This window comes from Pinus tabuliformis, chromosome X, assembly GCF_031772625.1.
Source record: "Pinus tabuliformis cultivar Carrire ecotype Pingquan chromosome X, CPIR1, whole genome shotgun sequence".
Classification (NCBI taxonomy): Eukaryota; Viridiplantae; Streptophyta; class Pinopsida; order Pinales; family Pinaceae; genus Pinus; species Pinus tabuliformis.
In genome coordinates, this window is record NC_142308.1 from 1,312,489,124 (window position 1) to 1,312,503,771 (window position 14,648).

The following is a 14,648-nucleotide window of genomic DNA, read 5'->3' on the forward strand; positions in this document are numbered from 1 at the left end:
ATATATAATAACTATAAAATTTAAAATTTAAATAAAAGTAAACAATAATTACATGGGAGGTGTCAAGTTTTACTAGCACAACAGGTTGAGGATGGGCGTCATCAGCAAGGCGACCTAGGATCAAACTTCAAGGGTGGTTGTGCCCTATGCTAGGGGAGGAGACCTACTAAAAAATCCATTCAACTAAGCACTAGTGTAGCCCAGGCCAGGTGCGATCCTTGAGTGACTTTGATAGCTTAGATACCCCTAGGTCATGTCTCCTCAGGCAAAAGCTAACGAGCCTGCCATAGGGCATTAAATCCCTGCTTACATGCGCCCTCGATAACCCGATAACGCACACGCGCGCGGTGACTAGAAAAATAAAAAATAATGGCGGTGTGTTATCGGGCTCTCAAAGGCGCATGTAAGCGGGCATTTAATACCCTATGACAAGCTCGTTAGCTCTTGCCATCTCCTCAAGCCACAATTCAACCCTAAAGGATCACAGACAACTTGACAAACAAAACAAAGAAAATTACACCGAAAGTGTTCCCTTGCAAGGCTGGACTAGGGAAATTCATTCAATCATATTGTTCAAATTTCGTCCTCCTTTATCCCATATGTTGTTTTACCACGTGGAACGAATCACGGGTAACTTGTTCTTGGAGCGTCTTCTTTGTTTTCTTAGGCTCATTTGATTGAGCCAAAGTTCCAGCGTTTCTTGCCTCTGAGATCGAGTAAACACTCAAACCAAATGGCATCGCAGTAATGTTGGTCTCCCTGCAGCGTCTGAACATGGGAAATCCCTCCAACCTCTCGCATTCCCTGAGCCCTGTGGTGGCCCTCGCCCCTAATATTGAATCATAGTTATGTGATTTTCTTACACAATGTAAAAGACATCAATAACTGTAAACACCATATTTATGTGCAAATTGGGCGTAACAGTAACAACACTATCAATGTAGATGCAGGGTGGTTCTTGGCTTCTTATCCAAAGCAGAACCAAGCATTTGATACTTATGCCCTCAATATGAGTGGATTCGAGTCTTTCTCATCGACGTCCCTCAACTCAATAAAGCAAGTAGTGCAAGATAATGGCAGCAGCAGAAGCAAAGAGTGTTTTGACATTGTAGGATGGCTAAGTGAAATGAGTGTTAGGTATCAGGATTTCGTGGTTGTGAAAATGGGATTCGAACATGTGACCAGAGAGATGATGAATATGAGAGGAACATGATTCATGTGTCTCATTAAAGAGCTCTTCTTGCAGTGTTCTTCAAAATTATCTGAAAAAGTTAAATGGAAATGCCCGCTGTTCCTTCAAACTCACAGAGATCATGGTGTCTTCATTCATCGATGGTAAGGCATCGTTGGTAATCGCTATTTATATGGGGGAATGGCCATATTGTAATAGGATGAAGAAAACTGGTTTTTTCTGGATTTAGTCATTGGTGATCAATCATTGGCGAAAAATTGTCAAACTTATTGGGTTTACATGTGGCATGAGCAAGCAGTTGCACAGGAGACCCTAAGCACCTTACATAAAGAAATCTTGTCAAACTAATTAAGTTTACATGTGGCATGAGCAAGTAGTTGCACGAGAGACACTAAGCACTTTACACAACATTAAAAGCTATTTATCCTCACACACAATAAACATCTCAATACATAGTATGTATCCTAACAAGCAATAAACATGGTATTGAATGTTATGTATTTTGGGAAGAAATAAGCATATTGTTACATATTTTTCATGTATTTTAAAATTCACATAATATTAAATCCTTTGTATCTTTAAATGTGATAAGTACTATGTTGCTTTGTATTTTAAAATATATTTAAAATTATAGGTACAAAATATTTAATATTATATTTGTTAATGTATAATGTAAACAATTTTATAATTTGTGTTATGTTTAATATAAATGATTATAATGTAGCACCTAGCTACTCAAGGTATAAGAACCTTAAATCAAGTTGGTGACCCAGATAATTCCACTCTATGGGCTCAAGGTTGGTTGCCTACTCGGGCTCTTAACTTGCCTACATATTGGCATCAGCTATGACACAACTATACGGGGGCCCTAAATATCTCTCATGTTAGAATTCAAGATAGAGAAGAAGAGCTCCAATGGATACACTCTCCATTTGGGGAGTAATCTCCAAAGGAAGGATATTTTTTCTTATATGCTGGGACGGAACTTGAGGAACATGAATGGTGGTGGAAGCATGTCTAGAAATTGAAGTGCCCAACAAAAGCTTGTGTTCCTATGGTGGTTATTGAAGGATAAAGTTCTGACAGAGGAAAATTTAAGGAAGAGGCGTTTGATTGGTCCATCACGATGACCTTTATGAAAAAATGCGAAGGAATTTATTGAGCAGTTATTCTTGTCTTGTCCTATAACTATTTAGGTATGGAACTTGGTACGCAATGCACTATTTGTAGAGCTTCGATGGAATGGTGAGTCTTTTAATTCGACCTATCTCTCTTGGTGGAACTCTACCTCTCCCAAGAAGTTGAGGAACATCCCTCCCCTTATAAGCTAGGGCATCTAGCTTGGGAGGAATAAAGCAATCTTTCACGACAAGGTTATATCCCCCAATCGTATTGGGGCTCAGGTTATTGCTTTATTTGAGCTCCTTCTTGCGAAAGATTTTTTAGTTTCACTTGACTCATCATCATGGGTTAAGGAAGTGTTAGAAATGTTGCAAATGGAGAGGGAGGATAGTATATATAGGGTTATTTGATATTATTAGAAATTAAAAATTAACGAACAATGGTAATTGAAAAATGAAAAGAAATAAAGATTGTCAAATAATTTGATTTAATTATAATAGGAGAGGGAGAAGGCATATAAGCATTAGAAAATTGAAAGTTAATGAACAATGAAGATTGAAAATTCATAATGGAATATAAAAAGAGCTTTTCAAATAATGAAAGTCTAAAATGAAATGGGCCTAGGAAGTGAAAATGGAAGAAATTAATGCCATGAAGTCAATTAAATTTCCTTAAAATTCCAATACATAGTAAGCAGATCTCCAAACTACAAGCCCTAGAAAGCTGGAAAATCGATGAGTTCCCAAAACATTTGTTTGTATGCTAATTCTAGAAAATGTGAACAACAGAAGCTCAAAGAAATATACAACACTCAAAATCACATTTGTTTTATTAACTGAAAAAATAGAAAATACAATGCTACAATTTCAACACTAAACACACTCACTCACTCATTGAATATGAAAACCTCACCCACACTTCCTTCTTTGTAGATGTGGGGCTATGGTTAAAACAAAGTAAGCCAACCTAAAAATAGCCTTGGGAAAAGCGCCCTGATCTGCATAGATAATTTCCTAGATTAGAGCCTCAAAGAGTAAAGCATGCATGAATGGAAGCCACAATCTCCTAGTGGTCCATGACCTATCCTAAACAAGGAATCACTCCTCAATAATGTATTTTACCAATTCTAGAAATGACAACTCAAGAGAAAAGCACTTACTCTAATTATGGAAAAACTAAAATATGATAAAAGATGCTAAGAGTGGCACAAGTATGCCTTAAGCATGCATGTGCCTTATTTAGAACAATGCAGGCTCTTGATGTGGCTCATAATTTGTTTACATATAGTGATATGATGGATGGATACTGCAAAAGGACTAGTATGAAGGAATCTCTTAAGTTTTATCATGGAATGTTACAGAAAGGCATCAAGCCTAATGTTGTTATATATTGTACTTTGATTGATGGGCATCGCAAGGAGAGAAATATGGAGGAAACAAACAAATTGTTTGTTGAAATGATTGGAAAAGGTATAACACCTAATACTCTTATTTACAACAACCTAATTGATGGTTACAACAATAAGGGGGATTTGGAGGAACCACTTATGTTGTGTTTGGAAATGTTCAAGATGAGTCTCATGCCTGGTGTTTTTACTTACATTTCACTCGTCAAAGGTTTTGTGTAGAAGAGAAGGTCGAAGAGGTAGAACATCTATTGTGTGAAATGCATGAAAGAGGTGTGGTTCTAAATTGTGTCACATATAATACTCTGGTATATGGGCTTTTGAAACGAGGAAAATCAGAGAAAGCTTTGGGATATTGTGTTCAAATGGTGGAGAATGGGTTAGTTCCTGATGTTACTTTTTCTACATTGATTGACAAGTGCTGCAAGGAAGGTAAAATGGAAAAGGATTTAGGGTTGTATAATGAAATGTTGGTTAAAGGCTTCATGCCTAATATTGTTGCTTACATTTCTTTGATTGATGGATACTGCAAGGATGGTAACGTGCAAGAGGATTTCAAGTTACATGATGAAATGGTAGGAAAGGGTCTTATGCCCAATGTTTTTACCCTAAGTTCTCTAATCAATGGGCTTTGAAAGGAAGGCAGAGTGGACGAGACACTGGAGTTTTTCAGGGAAATAATGACAAATGATTCACCCATTTTCACAACAACTAACGATGACTCATTAGATGAACAGATAAATCGCCATGTTTGTAAGCCCAATATTTTTACTTACACCACTCTGATTTATGGACAGTGCAAAGAGGGAAATTTTCAAAAGGCTATCCACCTCTATAGAGATATGATTGAATGTGATCTGAAGCCTGATGTTTTTACTTATACCGTCCTAATATGGGGGCACTGCAAAGAAGGAAACATTTGGGATGCTCTAAAGCTATATGCAGAAATGTTGAAAAATGGTTTGGTAGTGAACACTCTCGCTTATAATGTTCTAATCATTACACTCCAAAAGAATGGAGAATTGGAATTGGCATGCAAGTTTTCTGATGAATGTGCCAAAGTCAAGGCTACCAAGTAAAACAGTTCAAGTTTTTTAAAGTGGAGGCTACAATTAACACACATGGTTTTATAATGGACTCATGGTTCATGCCAACTTCTATGCCTCTTTGTAAACTTTTGAGGGATCCAACCTACATGAGCTTACTGAAACAATCCCATTTATTTGAGTGCATTTGCAAGAATCCTTTACCAGTCAACTCTGTATGGATGTTATTGGTATTGACACCAGTTAGAGAATGATACTTTTTAGTTCAGTTTGGATTGATTCAACTTGATTCTGCCCATAGATTTCGCATGCAATTGATGCAACAACATGTGTATAACTAAAGGCACTTACATGTGAGTCTCAGATTTCTAATTATGCTATTTGCAGGAGGTGGAATCCGAGGAGCATTTCATTTTCAAGTGTCCTGAATCCCATCTATGACGACATTAGGGGAAAATACCACTGCATTTTCCTGGATTTGGCAAGATCGCTATCCACCTGCATCTGATATCTTGAGCATAGGTGTTCAACGCTTTAGATGGGTGAGGTGTTTAGCCTAAAGGTTTCTTTTGGACCCTGCCTTGTCAAATTGATTACCTCCATCTTGTTTCAGCACTCGGTGTAGCTTAGAAATAGATAGATCATCTGGTGATCAACACACTAGGCACTGAGTCAATGAGTCAACACTTGGTAGAGCTTAGCAATAGATAGATCATCTGGTGATCTACACACTAGGCACTGAGTCAATGAGCATGTGCATTTGCTCAACCTAAAGTCAATCGAGTCTTTCCCATTGGGGTTAGGAATACCCATCCTCAACATAGACCAGATCAACAGTCCAATCTTTGCCAAATCCAATACAATACATGTAGTCATACATTTTCTATATCTCAATTTTTTTCAAATACTCTTTATATAATATTTTTTCAATAAAAAATAAGAATTTTTAGGTTGGGGAGGGGTAAAGGAATGGAAGCCACTATGGGAGAATTAAACTTCCCAAGGGGCATCCAAGTTTGACCAAAGCCTCGCACAATCTTGGTGATAAGCATCCCATGGTGGGTGGATCATTCTTCTTCCAACCAATAGGAAGGTTGGCCTTAGCCTAGCTGAGCCTATATATATGTGTGTGTGTGTGTGTCACATAACATAGATATATATATGTCTGTGAGTAGTAGCACAATTAGCAAAAAGCATGTTGGCAAACTTTTGTGTATCCAAGTGATAGGAAGTTCAATCCTCCCAAACATATCTCACCAGCCGAACCAAATATATATATATATATATATATATATAGACAGATATATCCACTAAAATCAATATGCTCTATAAAAACTCTAAAAATTACTTAATAATTTTTAACATTTTATTTTTCAAAAAAAATAAAAATAAAATAGAAATAAACAAAGTAAAAATAAATTAATTAAAATAAATTATATAAAAATAAAATACATCATATTATATTAATTAATAAATTTAAAAGATATAAAATAAATTAAAATTATATATATATATATATATATATATAGATATAGATATATATATATATTAATTATTTTATATATATATATGAAATTAAATTTTGAAAAATATAAAAAAATTATTATTACAATTTGACTGAAAAAAAAATTAAAAAATTTACATATCATATTTTTTAATTTAAATCCCAAAAAACACATACTTTTCATCATTAAACATATATATAAACGAATCTAAATTATTTCAAACTAAATTTAAAAATGAAATTTAACATTTAAAATACATTACAATGAAATTTAAATACAATTTAAATAATTCACATTTAAACTGTTTTAAAAAATAACTAAAATGAAAATGAAATTCAATCAAAATTTTAAAAACTCAAAAAAATAATTAAATGCAGCATAAAATGAATTAAGTTGAAAAATGAAACACAAATAAAACACCAACGGAAAAAATTTCAGCATAGACATAAGGCAGCTAAAATGGAGAAACTAAATTTAAAAAATAAAAATGAAGGAATTAAAATACATTATATATGAAATAAAATAAAATTAATAATTAAAATATAATAGTGAAAAAATTGAAATGCAAATACATATGATTTTTAATATTGATAAAATTAAAATATTGATAATTAAGTTCCAAAGAATGATATATAATATTTTTATAATTAAATTTAAAATAATTATAAATAATATTTTTATATATGATAATAAGAAAGTTTTTCATATAAATATTTTGGAATTAATGATTAATATTTAAATGAAATTATAATATTGAGAAAAAGATAAATGGAAGATGGAAAATTTATTATAGACTTGATAATAATTATAAGTCAATAGATATTTGGATATGGGATAAAAAAAAAAAATCTTCTTTCATATTCTTATGACACCTTACTTTATATGAAAGGAGGTATGGGGATGCAATATATCTAGAGAATAGTGAAGGAATATAGTAGCATATAAAAAAGAATTGTATAACTTATAATCTAAAGATTAAAGGAAACAAAGCTTATTCTATCCTTCCCAATGAAGCAAGCCTTTCTAACTTTGAAATCATGCTTATGGCTAGGTACCTAATGTATACTAAGAGGTTAAAAAATATCGAAGACAAAAGGTTTCCTAAATTACTTTTAACTTTAGCCAAAGCCATGAATGATATAAGGAGGCCTAGATCATTGGGGGACAAAAGATGAGATAATTGTACAAAATAAGGATAATATTAAAATAATTATTACATCAAAATTTGAGAAATTACGAGATCATTTTGTATAATAAAGATAATATTAAAAATATTATTACATCAAAATTTAAGTAGAAATTGTGGGATGAAAATGAGTTATAGAGAAAAGGAAACTAAGATATTATAATAAGGTGATGAACCTAAATGTTGAAAATCAAAGTATGTCTTTGTCTTGATTAGTTTAAAGAAAAAAATAAACATTGCTAAAATTAAAACAAATACTCATGAGATACAAAATACCATGATATCAAAGATTTTGTTATTTTTGTAACATTAAGAAGGTTAACTATGAAAAAATATTTTTTATTAAATTGTCTATATTACACTCATATTATCTAAATTTCAAAAAAAAATTATTAACCTTCTTAACATTTTAGCCAAAAAAAAATTATTTCTTACTATTTTCTTTAACATAGAAAGAAAATTTTAAAGAATTATAATTAATCTTTTGCCTTGATTAGTTTAAGGAAAAAAATAAACATGGTTAAAATTAAAACAAATCCTCCTTGAGATAAAAAAATACCATGATACGAAAGAGTTTGTGATATTTGTAACATTAAGAAGGTTAATTATGAAAAAACATATTTTATTAAACTATCTATATTACGCTCATATTATCTAAATTTCATCAAAGAGATTTAGAACAGTCACTGAAGGAGCGCGATGTTAAGGCGCTCCGTAAGCAAAGGTCACCGATGTGATGTTAAGGCCCTCCGTAATCAAAGATCACCGATTCTAGTCTTGCCGATACCAAAAATCCAGTGAATTGGTGAAAGTAAATAAAATAAATAGATTTTTGGACTTAGAGTATGCTCTGAAATTGTTTATGCTTAATTAAAAACTTGTCTTTTTCCAATGTGAAAAACAAGTTAAAACCTAAAATCAATAATAATTATCTTCACTACTAATTTAACAACTAATATAATAAATTTTTACATCATTAAAACAGAAAATAAATAAATCAAAACAACACAAATTCAAACATATAAATAGATTCAAGTATAATTGGATATATTCTTTTACTGGACGGCACCTTCCTCGTACTCCAATCCATGTTTTCAATTCTCTAATAATGATATTAGAGAATATATGTTGATTATTTTGATGGTATAGAATCTTATTTTTACTTACAAAAATAAGAAAAGCATTTAAAGATGGTTATAGTTTTGATAATCTAGGATGATAGGAATGTTATTGTTATGTGAGAGATTTTTAAATTAAATTTTAATTTGGTTTTTTTTTTAAGTTTGTTTTGTTTTTTGTTTTTGTTTTTTTTAGGATGATAAATTTTGGTATTTGGGGTGTTTTGAAAATTGTGGAATATTTAGTTTTTTATCTAGATGGTGGGAGTTATTTTATATTTTAGCAATTTTAATTTAGTGAAGGTTGACCAATTTCTTGTGGTTAATTTTCTCCCTCTTTATTGCACCAAAAATTCTCTTTAAATTAGATGTAATAATATTTACATAATATTGTAACAAGATGACATCTTCCTATATTCCTCAAGGATTTAGCTCAGACTTGGTGTCTATATCTTCCTCACTTTAGCCATTGGTGGTTATGGATAAAGTTGGAAGCAATTTTAGAGAGCCTCTTGTTATGCATGTTATTTATCTTGTTCTTTTCATCAAGTGACTAACCTCATGCACTTACTAGGGGTGAGATTCACTTCTATGAGGAGGATAGGATAGGGTGTATTGTTTTTTAAATTCCAGCCAAAACCACCTAAGGCTCAACCGAGGATGGCATAAAGACACAAGGGTCTGGTTAAACTATTGGGAGATCAATGAGAATGATGCTTTGCAAAACATAAATAACATTAAAGATATTGTTACTTCTAAGTTCAAAGAAAAATTGTGGTGTGTGAAAGATTTAGCGTCTAAAAGAAAATTAAGTTATTATAAGAAGGTCATCAACCCCACCCTTGAAGATCAAAAGTATCTCTCTATTTTAACAAGCTCAAAGAAGAAAATTAATATAGCAAAGATTAGAATGAATTCTCATGAGCTCCATAGTGAAATAGGTCGTTGGGCAGTTCCTAAAACGCCATGGATGGAAAGGATCTGCCATATTTGTGAGAATAGGAGCATCGAGGATGAAAACCACTTCCTCTTAGAGTGCCCTGCATACAACCACATTAGATCTCAATTTCACAATCTTTGTTACAATACTGACCTTCCTAGCCTTTTACAATGTCAAAATCATAGTGAGCTCGGGAGGCTTCTCTCCAAGCTTTTTGAGCATAGGAATAAAATCTTAAATCAAAATAAATAATTTGTTTATTTAGGTCCAATAGATCATTGTTTGGTCTCAACGGACGTTAACCATCATCATCATCATCATCATCAATATTAAAATTATAAATTATTTAATTCTTTTGGTATTTTCTATCCTTTTCCAAGATTCTTTTAGAGATACTACATTCCTAGATACACTTGACATCCATATAAGATACAAGAATGATGAGAATATCAAATAGGAATTTTTTCCTTATCCCACAATCCAATGTGCGACTATTAATTGACACTTGTTTTAAAACCCATAATAAGCTTTCCACTCTCTGTGTATTTATTTTTCAACACTATAGTTCCAATTGAGCTTATGATGAATATCAATCCCAAGATATGTGTACGAAGGCATGTCCTCCAAACTATTATTGTCATATATGAAAGTGTCAAGTGATGTTATGGGATTTTACTACCTTATTCTTTGTTTTGTTTGTGTTTACAATCATACCCATTTCTAGAGCTTGAGCCCTTGAGGATTCTTATATGATTATTGAGGTCATAGGGATTGGTGACTATACAAACAAGATTCGAGTCATTGCAACCAACTTTTTTTAACCAACATTCTAACTTATCAATGTAAAGTAAGGAAACAGGACAATCTTGCTTAACTCCTATATTAGAACTAATTTCTTAAGATTACCCCTTAATGTTCCTAAACTTGACAAGGACTTTATATATAACCTTAGAGCAATAGTTTTGAACTCATAACAAACTTTGAACTCTTCTAACATATTCAAAAAATTGATCTCATGGAATCTAACTTTTTTAAAAGCAATACAACAAAAAAATTAGTTTACTATAAAGAATGATTCCCAACATAAAAAGATGATCCATGCTCAAATGATATTAATTTTTCATCAATAATTTTTTTTTTTCATTTGTATTTTAATTAATAGATTTTATATATTATATTAAAAATTAAATTAAATATATGACGTTAAGTTAATTTGATTATTAAAATCATTAAAAAAAAGGTTTGTAAATTTTTTTATTAGGATTAAATAAAATGTATTTTTTTTCAAAGCACTGAGTGGGAAGAAAGTCAGCCTAAGAGCCGAAATATGTAAGCAAATCTACCGGAAGGAATCACATCTCATTGGCTTATTAGCTAAACCTAACATTGAGAGCGTGATAGAGCCAGATACTTTAGCAATAGGACCATTTGAACTAACCCTCAAGCTAAGAGACTTATAAAGAGGATAAGAATTATTCCGCCCAACAACCCAACCTACACTTCATTTTGACAAAATTAAATAAAATATTTGTATATTATAAAAATATATATTATTTTATATATTATTTCATATTAATTTATAATATATAAATTTACTAAACTCATATTTTGTATTTTCATTTAACGAAAAAATAGAACCATCACTTTTACAGAAACCGAGACCATAAAATACAAAACTTTTAAGGAAACCAACGTCATAAAAACAAAATGAAACCGGCATCATAGAAACAAAATGTTGGCCCACTGTTCTTTTTTAATGATAACTTGGACTCGTTCCACGTTGCTCCCACATCATCGTAAGGCCTTTCAGTCCCCAAGGGTTTCCAATACAGTCTGCCGCATCACGCCGTGATTCTAGTTTTTGTACACCTTCAAATGTCCTATCATATGCTTTCTCTTCTTTTCATTCATCTTTCGCTCTGTAATGTAAGTGCAGGCCTGTAGGTGGACCGCATGTGGCCACTTATCCAGCCAGAATATGGAGACAGGACATAACTTGGTGCCACTGTCCTCTCTCGGAAAAATTTTGGTCAGATAGAGCTAAAAATTTCAACGGTTAATTGCTGGCTGGGCCTGCCATGCCTGTGAAAAACGAAGTATACATTGTATTCGGTCTTACCTTCTTACAACAACCCACAACAGATTTGACAGGATTCATAGAAAAGTAAGCAGTTCACGAGTGGATTCCAATCAACTCAGCCATAATTTTTTTTGCCACTGATGTACAGTGGGACCAAAAACTGGATATATATATAGATGGGGGAGGCGATTTTATAAGCAGAGCAAACATATGTCTGTTAGTGATTGCATGATGAAATAAAGAAGGTGCAGCAGGAATATTGGAGTCCAGCGATGGCCAATGTGTTCCATCTCTTGCACACTGAGCCATATTTCTCACTTCCACTGGAAGTGACTTGGTGTGCAAGGTATGGCATATCTTGCCTGTCTCTCTCAATCGCCTCTTGTGGCCCAAAATTTGGCCTCTTCACTGAAAGGTAATTATATCAAATACCATTGTTTGCTGTTACCATCTGTTATAGGTTTCTGGAAAATAGTGTGGGTATTTAAACCTTGAACGGTTTTTCAAAGCCTGAGATGTGTGCAGATTGTCTGTGTTACACACATTGTCTCGTGTGGGGAATTTAAACCTTGAACGGTTTTTCAAAGCCTGAGATGTGTGCAGATTGTCTGTGTTACACACATTGTCTCATTGACCAAGAGATTAAAATATTATTTGGGCTCTGTTGATTTCTGAAGGTTGAGGGGGTCTGTTATTCTGCTAATTGATTGAGATATTCAAGAAGAGCACTCATTTTCATCTTTATGTATAATATGGTTCATAATTCATTTTTTATATATGGTTGGTTTTTTAAATTGAATTTTACAAAATATACTTCTCCTTATCTTAAGAGATATTTATTTTTATAGTTTTATTTTTTAATATATTTTTTTAAATAGAGATATACAAAAAAAAATTGTATTTGTTTTTTTAATAGTTATCATTTAAATTACTTAATCTAGATTTAAATCAGTTTTGGAGGCTTTATTCACAATCTTATTCTTGTTTTTGTAAATGTGCAAGAAGAAAATATATGTAAAAAATTTGGTAAAAGTGTTTTTACTTCATTAAATCTAAAGTAAGGTTTTTTAATATTATTTCTTTGCATATCTATTGTATGTATCACCATAAATTTGAAGATGAGAAACTTTTGATTCTTTAGTCAGTTTTAAAACTAGTTTGAGGGCCATCAGCTTACAAAAATTATTTGTTTCTGGTCTAACTTAGAAGTTGAATTTTAAAGTTTAAACTAATACATTTTGATAAAAATAGTATTCATCTTGCTCCACCCTAGGTGGGATCCCCTCAAAGGCATCATCAAAGAATGTCATATGGAATATTCATATTTATTATCTCTTCAAGGGGACCAAGTGACGATTGTTTCTCCGTTATTTCTTCCATCAGACTAAGTGATAGATTATTTCTCTCAAAAGTTGAGGGAATGCATTCAGTATGTTTAAAGACTATACAACAGATTTTAATGGAAGAGTCTCTTTGCATTCAATGCCAACCAAACTCCCCAACAATGTTTGAGAAAAGATTTCTAATATTCTTTGTATCCTTTCTGGTATGTCATAATCTTAAATTCACTTCAACATTCTCACATAACCAAACAATTTTTAGCTCTATCATCCTTTTCACTTCCTTCCACACTTCATTTGTGAAAAAACAAGATATAATGATATGTGCATTTGTTTCTTTTGCTTTATGGCATAGACTACACCCTCCAAGACCAACAAATGTAATTTTCTAAAGGTTGTCATCATGTAGGATCCTTATGTTTTATGGCATAGACTACAACTTCCAAGACCAATAAATGTAATTTTCTAAAGGATGTCCTCATGTAGGAGCCTTATTGTTTGATATCAATGACATAGAATTTTCTAATTTTGTTGGACATTTAAGTTTACACTTTTTTTTTATGTGGTTCACTATACCAATCTAGTAGTAGCTATGTCCATGAACATCTACCTTTTATTCCAAGGAATCAAGGTAGATAATCACGTTATAGACAAACATGTTATACTGTGAGCTTCGAACTTGGATGGGGAGGAAAACTAAACCCTACCCCCACCACACAACCTACACTCATTGGACATGTTGTTCTTTTCTTCCATCCTCAACAAGTGTTTTATAACCTACTTTTGGCACATAATCCCTTGAAGGGCTTAAGAACCATAATAGTTGATCATCCTCATCTTTGATCCTAAGGTTATTATCTTTCAAGAAACATGTGTATAGTTTCCATTCAACAACTCCCTATAGGTCATATTTGTCAACTTTCCATACCAACCAATTTTCCCCCAAATGGAGAGCAAAGATTAGTGATTTCAACTTCATTGATCCATGTTGTGCTTGCTTTATAGGTTTTCTATGTTTTCTATCTCATGCTCAACTGCAATGTATTTGGATCTAATTATATTAACCCATGACCACTTAAAAACATGATTTACTTTACTTCAATATTTTTTTTCCTTCTTCTTTAGTTACATAAATATTGTAACTTTTAAATATACAAATTCCTGGCAATGTCTAGTAAATTGTATATATTGATTTTAGGGTAAACTCAACAAATACTTTTCCATATATTAAGATAGAATTTCTGATAAATTTTTGAATGACAAATATATTTTTCACAATTTTGAATGGCATCTTTAGTGTATGCAAGGCATAAGCTAATTGCTCTAAACTATTCATAAGTCACTATCATTACAAATGATAAATAACTACTATAATTACTATTAAACTATACTTCATTTAAATACTTTGAAAAAACCTACAATCTGATTAAGTTAAACACACCAAGTTTATCTATCTATCAAATCTAGACTTTTATGAAGGATGATAAATAACTACTATAATTACTACTAAATTATACTTCATTTAAATACTTTGAAAAAACCTACAATCTAATTAAGTTAAACACACCAGGTTTATCTATCTGTCAAATCTAGACTTTTATGAATATACTTCACAGGGTACAATTAAACTAGGCATCCACGACACAATACTCAATTGAACTAAGCATTCGCTATACCTTCTACACACCTATGGAGAAAGAAAATTAGTGCTTTT

At 32.0% G+C, this 14,648-nt stretch overlaps 1 pseudogene; it reads left to right on the top strand.

Moving 5' to 3' along the window:
• The first annotated feature begins 369 nt into the window (after positions 1–369).
• Positions 370–1,339, top strand: LOC149144918 (uncharacterized; annotated as a pseudogene).
• Positions 1,340–14,648: the final 13,309 nt, after the last annotated feature.